This window comes from Sturnira hondurensis, unplaced genomic scaffold, assembly GCF_014824575.4.
Source record: "Sturnira hondurensis isolate 20B ecotype Veracruz unplaced genomic scaffold, ASM1482457v3 Scaffold0018728, whole genome shotgun sequence".
NCBI classification, from domain to species: domain Eukaryota; kingdom Metazoa; phylum Chordata; class Mammalia; order Chiroptera; family Phyllostomidae; genus Sturnira; species Sturnira hondurensis.
Genome location: NW_028091359.1, coordinates 17,605,365 through 17,620,280, shown reverse-complemented (window position 1 = coordinate 17,620,280; position 14,916 = coordinate 17,605,365). Strand labels below are relative to the sequence as shown.

At 38.8% G+C, this 14,916-nt stretch overlaps 1 protein-coding gene across 4 annotated transcripts in view; it reads left to right on the top strand.

Annotated features, from left to right (window-relative positions):
* SSH2 (slingshot protein phosphatase 2) overlaps positions 1-14,916 on the top strand; it is a 257,566-nt gene that overhangs the window by 157,730 nt on the left and 84,920 nt on the right. The gene's annotated exons all lie outside the window — the stretch shown is intronic.

The window sequence follows — 14,916 nt, the reverse complement described above, 5'->3', positions numbered from 1 at the left end:
TGGAGTAATGGAGAGGCTCAAACTTCTGCAGAATAGCTTGCTCACATTTCTTCTTAGGTGTCTTCAGTAAATGTGAATCCTCTTAATTATATGTCAAACTACCTTAGGGCTAAAGAACAGTGGTAAAGATGCAAGCAATGTTTCTGAATTTCTCAGGTGAAAGAAAAAAGAGAGTTATCCTAAATACTTTAAGATAGTGTTAGTTTTACATTGTTGAATGATGCAGGATGTTACTGCAACTAACATGATTAGGTTTTAACTTGAAGAAATGTGCTAAGAACATCAAGGCCTTTTTTAGGTGTTCCTGTGATTTGGAAAGGATATAGCAAAATGATTTATAAATAAGATTGCTAGTGTTGCACACCAAAGGGCAAATTTGGGCTCACTTCCTCTTTTGCAGGTTGTGCAAGTTGAGCAACTCTTGTTTTCTGCATTTATCTCATTTAGGAGTTGTGGCCCTTCTTTTAGTAACCTAAGGGATTTGGCATTAGTTATGTCTAGTAAAGCAACAGAATCCAAAGTCTTGAATTGCTCAAATAAAGAAAAACCTCAGGCCCTGGCCAGGTAGTTCATTTGTTAGAGTGTCATCCTGATGCACCAAGATTGCAGGTTCCATCCCCTGTCAGGGCACATGCAGGAATCAACCAGTGAATGCATGGATGGGTGGAGCAGCCAATTGATGTTTCTCTCACTTCTTCTCTCTCTACAATCAATAAATTAAAAAATGTTTTAAGAATATACTAAGAAAAACCTCTTTGTAAGCCTATTTTTAGAGTGTGGTTTTCTTTTCTTTTAATTGTAATAGGCTTTGGTCGGTAGCTTAGCTTTTCTTTTTCTTGTGATCCTGTGCACCAAAAGGTTACAGGTTCCATCCCCTGTTAGAGTGCATATGGGAGGCAGCTGATCCATGTTTCTCACCACCTCACCCCCTTCCTCTCTCTGTAAAATCAATAAACATCCTTGGGTGAGGATTAAAAAAAATTGTAACAGTTTAGTTTTCCAGATGTAGAATTATTTGATTGATTTGATTTATTTAATTTTTTGGTGATGAGCTAGGTGGTTCAAATTGTTGAATGGCCCTGGCTGGTGTAGCTCAGTGGATTGAGTGCCAGGCTAAGAAGCGAAGGGTCACAGGTTTGATTCCCAGTCAGAGCACACGCCTGGGTTGCAGGCCAGGTCCCATGAGGGGCAACTACACGTTGATGTTTTTCTTTCTCTCTCTCTCCCTTCCCTTCTCTCTAAAAAAAATAAATAAAATATATTTTAATTGTTGATTATGTTTGGAATAATATATGCCTCATTTCAGAGAACTGTGAAGATCAAATGAGATAATTAGTGGAAAAGATCAATAAAAATTTCAGGTGTGATTGTTACTTTTAATATCTATATATACTTTACTGATAAAGAGTCATATGGATATTCATGATCAATAATAAGACATTTCAAGCCCAGAGAATTTTAATTGTGAACTTTATATTGCTTGGTTTCTATGGTATCTATAATCTTCTTTTTAAATGTATTTTATTGATTATACCATTACAGTTGTTCTGTTCCCCCCCTTCATTCCCCTGCACCCTGCACACCCACTCCCCCACCATTCCCTGTCTTTAGTTTATGTCCACATGACTCAAATTTTTTAGATTCTAAATTTCCCATATTATTCTTGCCCTCCCCCTATCTATTTTCTACCTACTGTCTGTGCTACTTATTCTCTGTACCTTCTCCCCAGCTCTTCTCCTCCCACTCCCCTGTTGCTAACCCTCCATGTGATCTCCATTTCTGTGGTTCTACTCCTGATCTAGCTGTCCTCTTAGTTTGCTTTTGTTTTAGGTGTGGTTGTTAATAACTGTGAGTTTGCTGTCCTTTCACTGTTCATATTTTTTATCTTCTTTTAGATAAGTCCCTTTAACATTTCATATAATAAGGGCTTGGTGATGATGAACTCCTTGAATTTGATCTTATCTGAGAAGCACTTTATCTGCCCTTCCATTCTAAATGAAAGCTTTGCTGGATAAAGCAATCTTGGCTGTAGGTCTTTGGATTTCATGACTTGGAATACTTCTTTCCAGCCCCTTCTTGCCTATAAGGTCTCTTTTGAGAAATGAGCTGACAGTCTGATGGGAACTCCTTTGTAGGTGACTGTCCCTTATCTCTTGCTGCTTCTAGGATTCTCTCCTTCATTTGAATCTTGGCTAATGTAATTATGATGTGCCTTGGTGTGTTCCTTCTTGGGTCCAACTTGTTTGGGACTCTCTGAGCTTCCTGGATTTCCTGGAAGTCTATTTCCTTTGCCAGATTGGGGAAGTTCTCCTTTATTATTTGTTCAAATAAGTTTTCCGCTTGTTGCTCTTCTTCTTCTCCTTCTGGTACCCCTATAATTCAGATGTTGGAATGTTTAAAGCTGTCCTGGAGGTTCCTAAGCTTCTCATTTTTTTGAATTCTTGTTTCTTCATACTTTTCTGTTTGGTCATTTTTTTCTTCCTTCTGGTCCATTCCATTGATTTGAGTCCCAGTTTCCTTTCCATCACTGTTGGTTTCCTGTGCATTTCCCTTCATTTCAATTAGTTTAGCCTTCATTTGTTCCTCTAATTTGTGACTAAAATCAACCAGTTCTGTGAGCATCCTGATCACCAGTGTTTTGAACTGTGATCTGATAGGTTGGCTATGTCTTGGTCGCTTAGAGTTATCAGCTTTGGGGCTTTGAGTTCTTCTTGAGCCATAATGTTTTAGTCTGTTCACGCCTGTTATATATGAGGGGCAGAGCCCTAGCTGTTCACCAGGGCAGGGCAACTTAGCTGCTGGGTTGTGATTCTGTATGTGGGGGCGGGGTCAAGGAGGGGCAATGGTGGTCCCCTCTACTGCTTCCTGCCCCTGGGGTCTGTGTGGTCTGTCTCACTGCTCGCTCCTTTGCCTGGTTTATCTGTGTGCAAATGTGTTACCGCGGTCAGTCAGCCACCTTGTGCCCTCACTGGGTCCGCCTGTTGCCACCCCATGCCTGGAATCTGCCAACCGCTACCTGAGCTCCTGGGTTGGTGGGGCTGATTTTTCCTGCGAGACCCACTGTGCCAGCTGCTGGCTCTGTCCCCCTTACCGGTCTGGCTGAATGGTTCATTGTTGTCGGACTTCTGTATAGTTCAATTTTCTGTGTTTTGGCTGCATTTTTGTTACTAAAACTTTGTTGCCTTTAAAGTTGGTTGTGCGAAGAGGCACAGTGTTTCCACCTACGCCTCCATCTTGGGCAGAAGTCTATGGTATCTATATTCTTAAGTTAGGCCAGAGACTCCTCTGTTTGCAATACAAGGAACACTTGAATCAACCTTCAACACCTCAACAAAAGGCTGATCAGGTGTTTAAGGTCAGCATTTTTCTGTATGTCTTGTCTCTGCTGTTCTCTGAATTTCTTATTTTTTTTAATTTTTTTAAAATATATTTTATTGATTATACCATTACAGTTGTTCTATTCCCCCCTACATTCCCCTCCACCCACACACTCCCTCCCCCACCATTCTCCCCCCCTTAGTTTATAACCACGTGTCTCAAGTTCTTTAGATTCTATATTTCCCCCACTATTCTCGCCCTCCCCCCTATCTACTTTCTACCTACCATCTATGCTATTTTCTGTGCCTTCTCCCCCCTTCTCCTCCTCCCACCCCCCCTGTTTCTAACCCTCCATGTGTTCTTCATTTCTATGGTTCCACTCCTGATCTAGCTGTCTTCTTGGTTTGCTTTTGTTTTAGGTGTGGTTGTTAATAACTGTGTGTTTGCTGTCCTTTCACTGTTAATATTTTTCATCTTCTTTTTCTTATATAAGTCCCTTTAGCATTTCATATAATAAGGGCTTGGCAATGATGAACTCCTTGAACTTGACCTTATCTGAGAAGCACTTTATCTGTCCTTCCATTCTAAATGAAAGTTTTGCTGGATAAAGCAATCTGGCTGTAGGTCTTTGGATTTCATGACTTGGAATATTTCTTTCCAGCCCCTTCTTGCCTGTGAGGTCTCTTTTGAGAAATGAGCTGACAGTCTGATGGGTACTTCTTTGCAGGTGACTGTCCCCTTATCCCTTGATGCTTCTAGGATTCTTTTCTTCATTTTAGTCTTGAATAATGTAATCATAATGTGCCTTGGTTTGTTCCTTCTTGGGTCCAACTTCTTTGGGACTCTCTGAGCTTCCTGGATTTCCTGGAAGTCCATTTCCTTTGCCAGACTGGGGAAGTTCTCCTTTATTATTTGTTCAAATAAGTGTTCCACTCGTGGCTGTTTCTTTCCCCCTTCTGGTACCCCTATAATCCGGATGTTGGAACATTTAAAGATGTCCTGGAGGTTCCTAAGCCTCTCCTCATTTTTTTGAATTCTCATTTCTTCATTCCTTTCTGGTGGGATGTTTTGTTCTTCATTCTGGTCCATTCCATTGATTTGAGTCCCCGTTTCCTTTCCATCACTATTGGTTTCCTGTGCATCTCCCTTCATTTCAATTAGTTTAGCCTTCATATGTTCCTCTAATCTGTGACTATAATCTACCAATTCTGTGAGCATCCTGATAAATAGTGTTTTGAATTGTGCTTCTGAGAGGCTGGCAATTTCTCGGTCACTTAGAGTTATTGGTTCTGGGACTTTGAGTTCTTCTTGCACCATTTTTTGGGCTGTTTGTGCCTGTTCCATAGCAGGATCGGAGCCCTAAAGTGTTCACTAGAGCAGGGCAACTAAGTCTCTGGGTTGTGACGTTGTATGTGGGGGCGGGGTCAAAGAGGGACAATGGCTTCCCTCTGCCGCCTGCTGCCGTGGCCCCCACCGGCACCGCAGCCACCACCGTCACCAGGCCCACGCGTTTCGTTCCACTGCACGCGAGTGTGCCACCGCCGTCAGCCCTCCACCACTGGGTTCGCCCCCTGGGGCCTGTGTGGTCCATCTCACTGTGCACGAATGTGCGACTGTGGTCAGTCTGCCCCACACCTCAACTGGTTCTGGGCTGCCTGCGCGCCTAGGTCCGGGGATCTGTCCTGCCCAACCCTGCTCGGCTGCTGGCTCCGCCTCTCTTACCGTCCCTGTTGAGCGGTTCGTAGTTGTCGGACTTCCGTATAATTCCGTTTTCTGGTCCCTGGGTGTGTCCTATTTCTCCAAACCTTTGTTGCATTCAAACTTTGTTGTGGGGTAAGGCACAGTGCTTCCACCTATGCCTCCATCTTGGCGGAAGTCCTGTTCTCTGAATTTTTTAAAAAGATGTTATTTATTTTTAGGCAGAGGGGAAGGGAAGGAGAAAGAGGAAGGAAAACATCAGTGCGTGGTTGCCTCTCATGCACCCCCTACTGGGGACCTGGCCTGCAACCCAGGCATGTGCACTGACTGGAAATCAAACTGGTGACCCTTGGGTTCACAGGCCGGCATCACTCAATCCCCTGAGCCACACCAGCCAAAGCTGTTCTCTGAATTTTGTGTAATAAGAGCTAGTTGATCACTATGAGGGATTAATTGAATGAGAGTGTTTCTGACTTTTCTTCACTGATTTTAAATATCACTTATAGGAGAGAGTTCTTAACAGAGATGCCATTTCTTTGGGACTCTTCTCTGTCCTAGGTAACTTTAAACTACTGTTTTTCCTAAAGTTAATATACTTAGTTCTTAGGAACACCAAAAAAATTTAATTTCTTATTATATCATCTTTATCTTTGTGAGGTGCTTTAGTTTGAGTATTTGGGGCATATATGGAGAATGTAAATTCTCAGTGTAATTTTTACTTTCTAGGAAATGCACTGAAATAGATTAAAATAATGTATGAAATTTTACTTTTTGGACATCCCTTTAACCAGTCTGGTGGAGATCATTCTATCACCTCCAACTGTGATGTTCATTCTCCCCAATAAAATCTTAGACTCAACTCTTTAAGTATCCCATTTCTTTTTTTGAAGTTATTCACTCACTTGTTTATTATTTGTATTTTTAATATTTTATTGATTATGCTATTACAGTTGTCCCATTTCCCCCTCTTCATTCCCCTCCACCCTGCACACCCCTCCCACCCACATTCCCCTCTTTAGTTCATGTCCATGTGTCATAAGTTCTTTAGCTTCTACATTTCCCACACTATTCCTGCCCTACCATCTAATTTATACCTACCATCTATGCTACTTATTCTCTGTACCATCTCCCCATTCTCCTCCTCCCACTCCTCTGTTGCTAACCCTCCATGTGATCTCCATTTCTGTGGTTCTTTTCTTGTTCTAGTTGTTTGCTTAGTTTTTGTTTTTGTTTTAGGTGTGGTTAAAAATTGTGAGTTCGCTGTCATTTTACTATACGTGTTTTTTATTTTCTTTTTCTTAGATAAGTCCCTTTAACATTTCATAAAATAAGAGCTTGGTGATGATGAACTCCTTGAACTTGACCTTATCTGAGAAGCACTTTATCTGTCCTTCCATTCTAAATGAAAGTTTTGCTGGGTAGAGCAATCTTGAATGTAGGTCCTTGCCTTTCATGACTTGGAATACTTCTTTCCAGCCCCTTCTTGCCTGCAAGGTCTCAAAGTATTCCATTTCTTAAATATTCTCTTTAAAAATTCTTAAAAGTTACCTTAGGTCACATATTCATAATCTTACTTGTCATTCGTTCTTGTGGCCAATAGTCACAGTCTGGTGTTTGGAATGAAACAGTAACCACTATAAGCCTTCCTCATTAATAAAAGCGAGCTAATAATACCCGAGGGCTGAATGTAATGTTTGTGAAGTACTAATAGTAAACACCCAATAAAGGGTAGCTAATATTTTTGCTCTTTCAACATGAGCCAAAGTATAGAAAGAATTATGTTACCGAGTGGTATGCCAGTCTCATGGTAAAAATTCTATCATTTGCATCATTGTCATAATTGCATCTATTCTGAGCAAAGGGTCGGAAATGCAGGGAAATACAAGATGGTTTTTGCAGCTGGGGTGCTCTGTCCTTTGAGCATATAAGACAAGTCAATTGAAAAAGGATGAATACCTGAATGAAAAAAGGTAGAGAGAAGGTAGGAGAATTAGCCAAAGAATATACAAGGTCAGTCCAGAAAGTATCCATACTTTTCATATCCAAAGTATGATATGAAAAGTATCCATTTTCATATCATATCCATGATATGAAAAATAGAGACATTTATTGAAGAAGATACAAGAAACATTGTTCATAGGACAGTGACGCCTCAGTCTCCTTTAAAGAAGGCACCTTGAGACCTCACACAGTTCTCCCAATCTCCATCAATTGCCCCCTTATATCCTGAACCTCATCGGCAGACTGAAATCTCTTCCCTGTCAAAGGTGATGTTAGTTTTCAGAAAATCCTGAAGTCCCAGGGTGCCAAATTTGGGCTGTAGCCGGACTGAGTCACCTGGGTGGTTTGATGTTTTGCCAAAAACCTCTGCATGAGACAATATGCATGAGCGGGTGAAACTGCCAATCACCAGTTGCCCATAGCTGTAGCCTTCTGAGTGATCCAAATAGTTTCCACGGAGAAATGTTCAAGGTTTGGTGCAGATTCATAGTTCTACTCAGTCGTTTTGAATGCAGCAGCCACACAATACACGTACTCACTCAACAACATCTACAGCCCCCATGGACTAAGTTGTCATTGTTCACACATACACATTCCAGTCCACTTTTCCTTGGCTGCCAGATTACCTTGATGTCGCACAAACCATTCTCATTGTATTAACAATGGTTGGACTTTTTCTGGACAGACCTCCATATGCATAGCCCATGGACACAGCAGTGTGGTGATGGCCAGAGGGAAGGACGTGCGAGGGCTAGATGGAGGTGGGAGAAGGGTGGGGGACATCTCATTTACAATAAAAATAAAGTAAAAAATCAAAGAATAAATAAGAACATAACAGCACATGCTAAGTGGCTGAGGAAAGGTGCAGTTGGTGCTTTAAATATACAGGAGACAGAAAAGTATTGTAAATGAGCCAATTAGTGAAAGCTTTACTAGGAGTAGGATTTGAGCTGGGACTCTGACCTTTATTTCTGGCCCTCTTAAATGTCTTGATTTGTATAAACACAGGTAAAGGGTACTTCAGTGGTGAGAGAAAAGGAAGGACTAAAGTGGCAGATGTTATGACCATATTACTAATTAGTTTTCAATGAATAACTGCTATTAATCATTTGTAGTAAGAAGGGAATCTAGAAAGGCTTTTGTACACACCATTGATGTTCTTTCGGAAATGACTATGAGCATATTTTGGATATATGGGCAGAATTTTTATAAAGTTTGTATCAAGTACCCTCTGAGTACACAGCACAGTAACCAGCATCTGCAGACTTTACATAGCTTATTTAGGAAGGCTGCCAATTTTACAAGGCTGTTGTTATTGAATCAGTACCAGAGGCTGGGAGCACAATGTGAAATCCCCACAGGCACTGTAAGAACAGAAATCATTAAACTATCTGCTGTGGCTTTATGGCTAATAAAAGAAGGAAAGAAAGCACATTTAAGTAATCCCAAGCAAACCTCTTTCTGTGCTTCCTCCAGGTGCTTAGCTCCAGATATTATTACATAAGCATCAAGTGGTAGGCAAGGTGGTTCCCATAGTACAGAGGGCTTGTAATATTTACAGTGGTGTGAGCTGTAAGGGGAGGGATGTGCCAATTGCTATTTTTCTTTGTTCTTATTGTCTTGGCTACCAGTTCAATGGCCTAGTTGCCAACTAATGGCTCAACTTAGTATTCTCAAAACAATGTACAACCTCTTAGTTTCTAAGTCAAATAAATACACATAGAAACCATCCTAGTGGACATGGAGACATACGAAGCCTACAATTATACCTCAGTTAATAAAGATTAAGAATTATATAAGTGCCATGTTACATCAAGTCGAAATAATAATTTAATGATATTGTTACAAAGAAGAGTTGCTGAAACTATTAAAACTTAACAGATTGTACTTTATTATACTTCTGCAGTGAGAAAAATGGCATACTGATACTACGTAAGAGAAACTAAATATCCATTTAGTGAGTCTAACTTAACGAGTTTAAACCCAGTATAATTTTTTTCAATATTAAAGAAAACCTGAAGATTATAGGCTAGCTAGTTATCATCTCTCTGATTTAAATATTAAAAGCCATTGTTGTTGTTTTAATCATACTTTTTTCTTAACCTCCTGAGAAGTATAATATTTGAGTGTATCTGTTAAGAACCCACTTTAGTCCGGAATTTTCATGAATTGGACTAGTTCACTTCTGTTTCTCTTCTGTGGTTAGTCTCAGTTATCATGGTAGTTCGCTATACCCATGCTCCTGGGATTCTCTCTGTATTTTTGCCATTTTAGGTGTTTGGAGAAATTTTCACCAAGGGCATATATCCTGTTTGTCATAAAATGAGAATGTTTATTATGCTTTTTAAAAAATAACTTGTGGTCTCTTTCTCAATTAAAATCAAAATCAACAAAGAAATATTGAATACCAATGCCCTTTTTTATGGAAGTCTTACAGATCAGCTTGGCGGAAATTTCCAAATGGAGAATCCCTTTTGTTTTAAAAAGGCATCTGCCACCCTGGCTGGTGTAGCTCAGTGGATTGAGCGCAGGCCTCCGAACCACAGTATCGAGGTTCGATTCCCAGTCAGGGCACATGCCTGGATTGCAGGCCAGTTCCCAGCAGGGGACTCACGAGAGGCAACCATACACTGATATTTCTCTCCTTCTCTCCTTCCCTTCCCCCCTAAGGATAAATAAATAAAATCTTTTTTAAAAAAGGCATCTGCCTTATTATATGCAGTAAAGTTGATAATATCTCATTCTTTACCACTCAGCTTAAAAGTGAATTTGTCCTGAATGATTTTTTTCATGGAACTGGTAATGAAAAATCAGCAAAGCAAAAAGTACTGCTTTTTTGTTTTTAGTACTTGTAGACAATGCATATTTATTATAGAAAAAATAAAACAGTGAGGCATTCTTCCTCCCCACAAGAAGCATTAGTCCTCTTATCTCCCAAAGAGATTTACTTTTAACACCATCCAGAAGTTTTCTGTGTATCCATATACCTTTAAAAATGGGATTGTCCATTATCTAGTGCTTTGTAATCTGAGGTTCTGTGGTTTTTTTTCACTTAGCATATTAGGAACATCCTGCTATTGTCCTCAAATGTATTTCTTTTATATTCTTTTAAGAGTTGTTTTCCATAGAACTGATTCAGATTCTGTCCTATTGTTGCACATTTTGATTGTGTCCATTTTCTGCAGTTATAAACAAAGCCTCGCTGAGTGAATATCCTTGTCCCTAAATCTTTGCACATGTCCCTCAAAGAAATATCCCAAAACCCAATCCTGGGATTGCTAGACCAAAGGGAATAGTTCTTGGGCATTTTTAAAATACAGATTGCTAGTTCGCTCACCAGAAACGTTGTACGAATCTAGATTCAGAGTGCTCCTGAAATGATAAAAAGTTAAATCAAGGTAAATACAATTTTATCCTTCAATTTATCTGGATTACTTGGAGACCCTTTCTTTCCTATGAGAAAATACTTTATACCTAAGCACTGATGAAAAATGCTTTTATTTGTAAGATATTTGAATACAACTAGTGGAAAGGTAAAATAATAGCACGTTGATAAGATGAAGAAACTGATTATCTGGAGGTGTTCTTGAGTATGTATGTAGTGCTTATGAATTTAGCTTTGCTTCCTATGTTTTTATTTTATTCTAGAATTATCACCATTTTTGAGTTAGAGAATTTTGAAAGATAAGCAAACAGACTTTCTATGGGATCCTGCAGCAATTTAATTTACACCTTGAACAACATTTCATTGTTTACTGTTTAGGAAGTGTTAAGCATCGTTGAGATTTCTCATGGGGCCAACTTACTAAGCATACTGAAACTTAAAAGGATGTTCAGATGTTCAAATACATTAATTTGTTAGTGCTTGTGCCTGTACTAATGAGATTAGCATCTCCTGATCCTGTTTATATGAAGCAATGGGTATATTTCTCAAAGTTGAGGAGATTAAGTCTTTAGGGAACATGCTGTTTCAATTCTCTAAATGAAAGTTTTCATCTTTGAGGCTATGTGAGAATTAAATATAGGAGAAAGGAGAATAGTGTGCATGTTTTTTAAAACTCTAAAAGAATCTTACTTTGAATATCATGGGCAAATGTGAACAGTAGCCGGAAGGGCTTCTGGTGGACTTAAATTTAAAAAGAGCAGGGGGAAAAGAAAAGATGGGAGGGAGAAAGGAGTGTTAGAGTACAGGCCACATTCGCATGACTGGTTGCCTTCGTTTTTCTGAAACTGAGCTGCTTCCTTAATGGAGGTGTGTATTTTTAAATCACCCGCAGAGAAAGTGTTTGGGGGTGAAGTTTCACTTTTTGTAGTGGCAACAGTCCTGGACATGCTGCTGAAACACAGAGGATGAGTTCAGCACCTTCTCTTAAGATGGTATCTGCTCACGGCTCATCGCTTTCACATAGCAAGCCTTTGTTCACTGGAGAGTGGACCTCTGTGCATTGGCCTGTCCAGCTACAGACAGAGACTGAAGGTGACTGATAAGGAATCCAAAGGTCAGAGTGGACTAGTGTGGGTCAGTTTGGCTTTAAGTGGAAAATGCATCTTTTTGGCCTGCAGACCCCCAAAACTGAATTGCTGCCTGGGAGATGTTCAGTTCATCAGCTTCATCCTCATCCTTTTAGCTCCAGTTAATGAAAATCCACCAGCTGTCTCCACAATCTCCAGGAGCTGAAAAGAAACAGAACGTTACTTAAAGGGTGTAACTTAATTGAATTGGATTGTTAGAGATTTCACTCTAGAAATGATTTCTGCTGAAATGTCACTTTACTTATGGTGATATAGAAAATCAAAAAACAAAGGTAATCCACAATCAGTAGAGGCTTTTGTTGGGTTTCAGAATGGAAATTCACTTATTTCATTTCATTTACTAACATCACCTTTTGGCAAGTTATTAGGATGTGATGGAGCACAAAATAGGAAAAGGCAAATAACATTTGCATTTCTGATTTCAGCTACTGCTTTTTAATTAAATTGTCTTTTAGTAAGTATTTTGCTAACTTTCAGAATTCAAATACTACAAATATTTGATCGCCAACCAGATTAAAAGTCTTGTTTTTGACAGAAAACTGTACTTGAACAATTAAAATAAATAAATTTAAAAAAATAGTATTATAAGTATGTAAAATCAACTGAATGAGCTGGTAAATGTTTCTATAACTATTATCACATGAAAACTAAATTTTCTGTTCATTTAAAAGTCTCATTTTTAGTGACTGCCTTTTAAGTTAGCAGTGGTCCTTGTATAAAAAGTTATTGAGACTGTAAGATATTGTCCTTATCCTCTAGGAGAAAGATTGTGAGCAGAACCAGCTACATAGTAATTTGAGGAGAGAGAAACATCGATGACTTCCTCCTGCATGTGCCCCGACCAGGGACCAAACCCACAACCCAGGCATGTGCCCTGACTGGGGTTTGAACTGGGGACCTTTCACTTTGCAGGATGATGCTCCACCAGCTGAGACAGACGGATCAGGCAACAATTACACTTCTGAAGCAGTATTGTCCCTCTTATTTTGTAGATAATTACATCCCAGAGAGGTTAAGAAATTTTCTTAATGTCAGCCAGCTAGTAATTGAAGTTTAAGCCCATCTCTTCAGTTTAAGCCCACCTCTTCTGATGCTGTGCTTTCTCACTACTTAATTCTGCCTTTACAGTTCTTCAAGAACAAGGATAAGGTGTCAGAATAACTTGCTTTCTCAAGATTGATGTTTTACAGAATTTCCTGCCAATTTCCCAAGAATAACTACTGTGATATAATCAGTGTTTTCAACAACTTTTTATTTCTAGTATTTCCTATAACCCCTGCAATAACACTGTGTAGTAATATTTTAACATTGATTTAAAGAAAAAGAGATTTAGGTTCAGATATTAAATGACTTCTTCAAGGTTGTATAATAAGTGTAAGAGCAGTGACTGAATTCTTAAGTCCTCTTTATATTCCATGCTTTTTATACTATACTATGTTTGCCTCTAATTTCATATCTCTCCTTAATAAATATCTATCCATTAATTTATTGATCATCAGTGTTCTAGACACTTGGGAATGAAATGCATCGGTGATGCAAAAAGACCAAGTCTCAACTCATAAAACTTACATTCCAGAATGTAAATAAATTGTTATAAATAACCAGCTGATGATGTGGCTATAAAAAAAATAAGTCAGGACAAAAAGATGGAAAGTAGGGGGGAAGTGGGGAGGTACTATTTTAGAGAAAATAGTCAGGAAACAGATAAACTGTTGTTTGAACTGCAAACTGAAGTGTAAACATTTGATGAAAATGTATAAATCATTTTTTAAAGTATAAGAAATAATATAAACAATATGAGGCCACTACATTTATGGACACAGTGACAATAGGTTGAATTCTTAACTGTTATAAACACAATGACAAGGAAGGCTCTTAACTGTTATAAACATTAACCTTTATAATATTAGTTACACCTTTCCCATGTACCATGTACCATGGATTATAAAATCATCAGGTTAATAAAGCTCTAAATTTAGTCATTTTCTTCTTGCTAAATCACTTACCACATAAAGCAATGTTTAATGTATTAGTGATCTTAAACTTCTTACACTCTTAGAAACTAAGCACTGTAATGGAGTGGTATATGAAAAGGCATGTTCTGGGTAGCTCTCAAAATTTCTAGAGTGTCCAACAAGTTTAGGAAATATAAAATCTAATTTGCTGGTCAGATTTAATTTTAATGAATTTCAAAATCTGTTATTGTACTGATATTCTGTTATATCTAGTATTATAGGGCTTAAGTAAGTGAACTTTTACCTAATGCTTGGAAATCTTTATAATACAAACATGTTTATTGTGGAGGGATTTTTCAGAAATAGAGGAGGCAGCATGATGGGACAGGTAGAGGATCTTTTCATAGGATTGGCCTGTTGTGTGCTTTAGATTGGCACAGGCCTGATGTGTTAATAGAAGATCCTTATAAAGTCCTAACCCTTACCTAATTCACGAGTGTTTCCTTTGGTTTCAAAGTTAAATCCAAGCATCAGTCATTCGGTGTTGTTTACCTCTTGTTAAAGCTGCATTGTTATCTGCTAAAAGATGAGGAGGTAATTGGAGGGGGGGGGGCTGTTAATCCCCAGCTGTAGGGCAATTCTGTAGGGCAATTACCAATTTCCTTTAATCCTCAATTTTAGATTCAAATTTATGAATACAGTGAAATCATATGCAAGAGTGGGTCTATCTATGATTAGTACTTTTTTTTCTGGAGGAAAAGGCCATAACTGGCATCAAATTCTTTTTTTTTTTTAGGGGGATTTTTATTTTTTATTTTTTATTTTTTTAAATATATTTTATTGATTGTACCATTACAGTTGTTCTATTCCCCCCCTTCAATCCCTTCCACCCGCACACTCCCTCCCCCACCATTCTGCCCCCCTTAGTTTATAACCACGTGTCTCAAGTTCTTTGGATTCTATATTTCCCCCACTATTCTTGCCCTCCCCCCTATCTATTTTCTACCTACCATCTATGCTATTTTCTGTGCCTTCTCCCCCTCCCACCCCCCTATTTCTAACCCTCCATGTGTTCTTCATTTCTATGGTTCCACTCCTGATCTAGCTCTCCTCTTGGTTTGCTTTTGTTTTAGGTGTGGTTGTTAATAGCTGTGTGTTTGCTGTCCTTTCACTGTTAATATTTTTCATCTTCTTTTTCTTATATAAGTCCCTTTAGCATTTCATATAATAAGGGCTTGGTAATGATGAACTCCTTGAACTTGACCTTATCTGAGAAGCACTTTATCTGTCCTTCCATTCTAAATGAAAGCTTTGCTGGATAAAGCAATCTTGGCTGTAGGTCTTTGGATTTCATGACTTGGAATACTTCTTTCCAGCCCCTTCTTGCCTGTAAGGTCTCTTTTGAGAAATC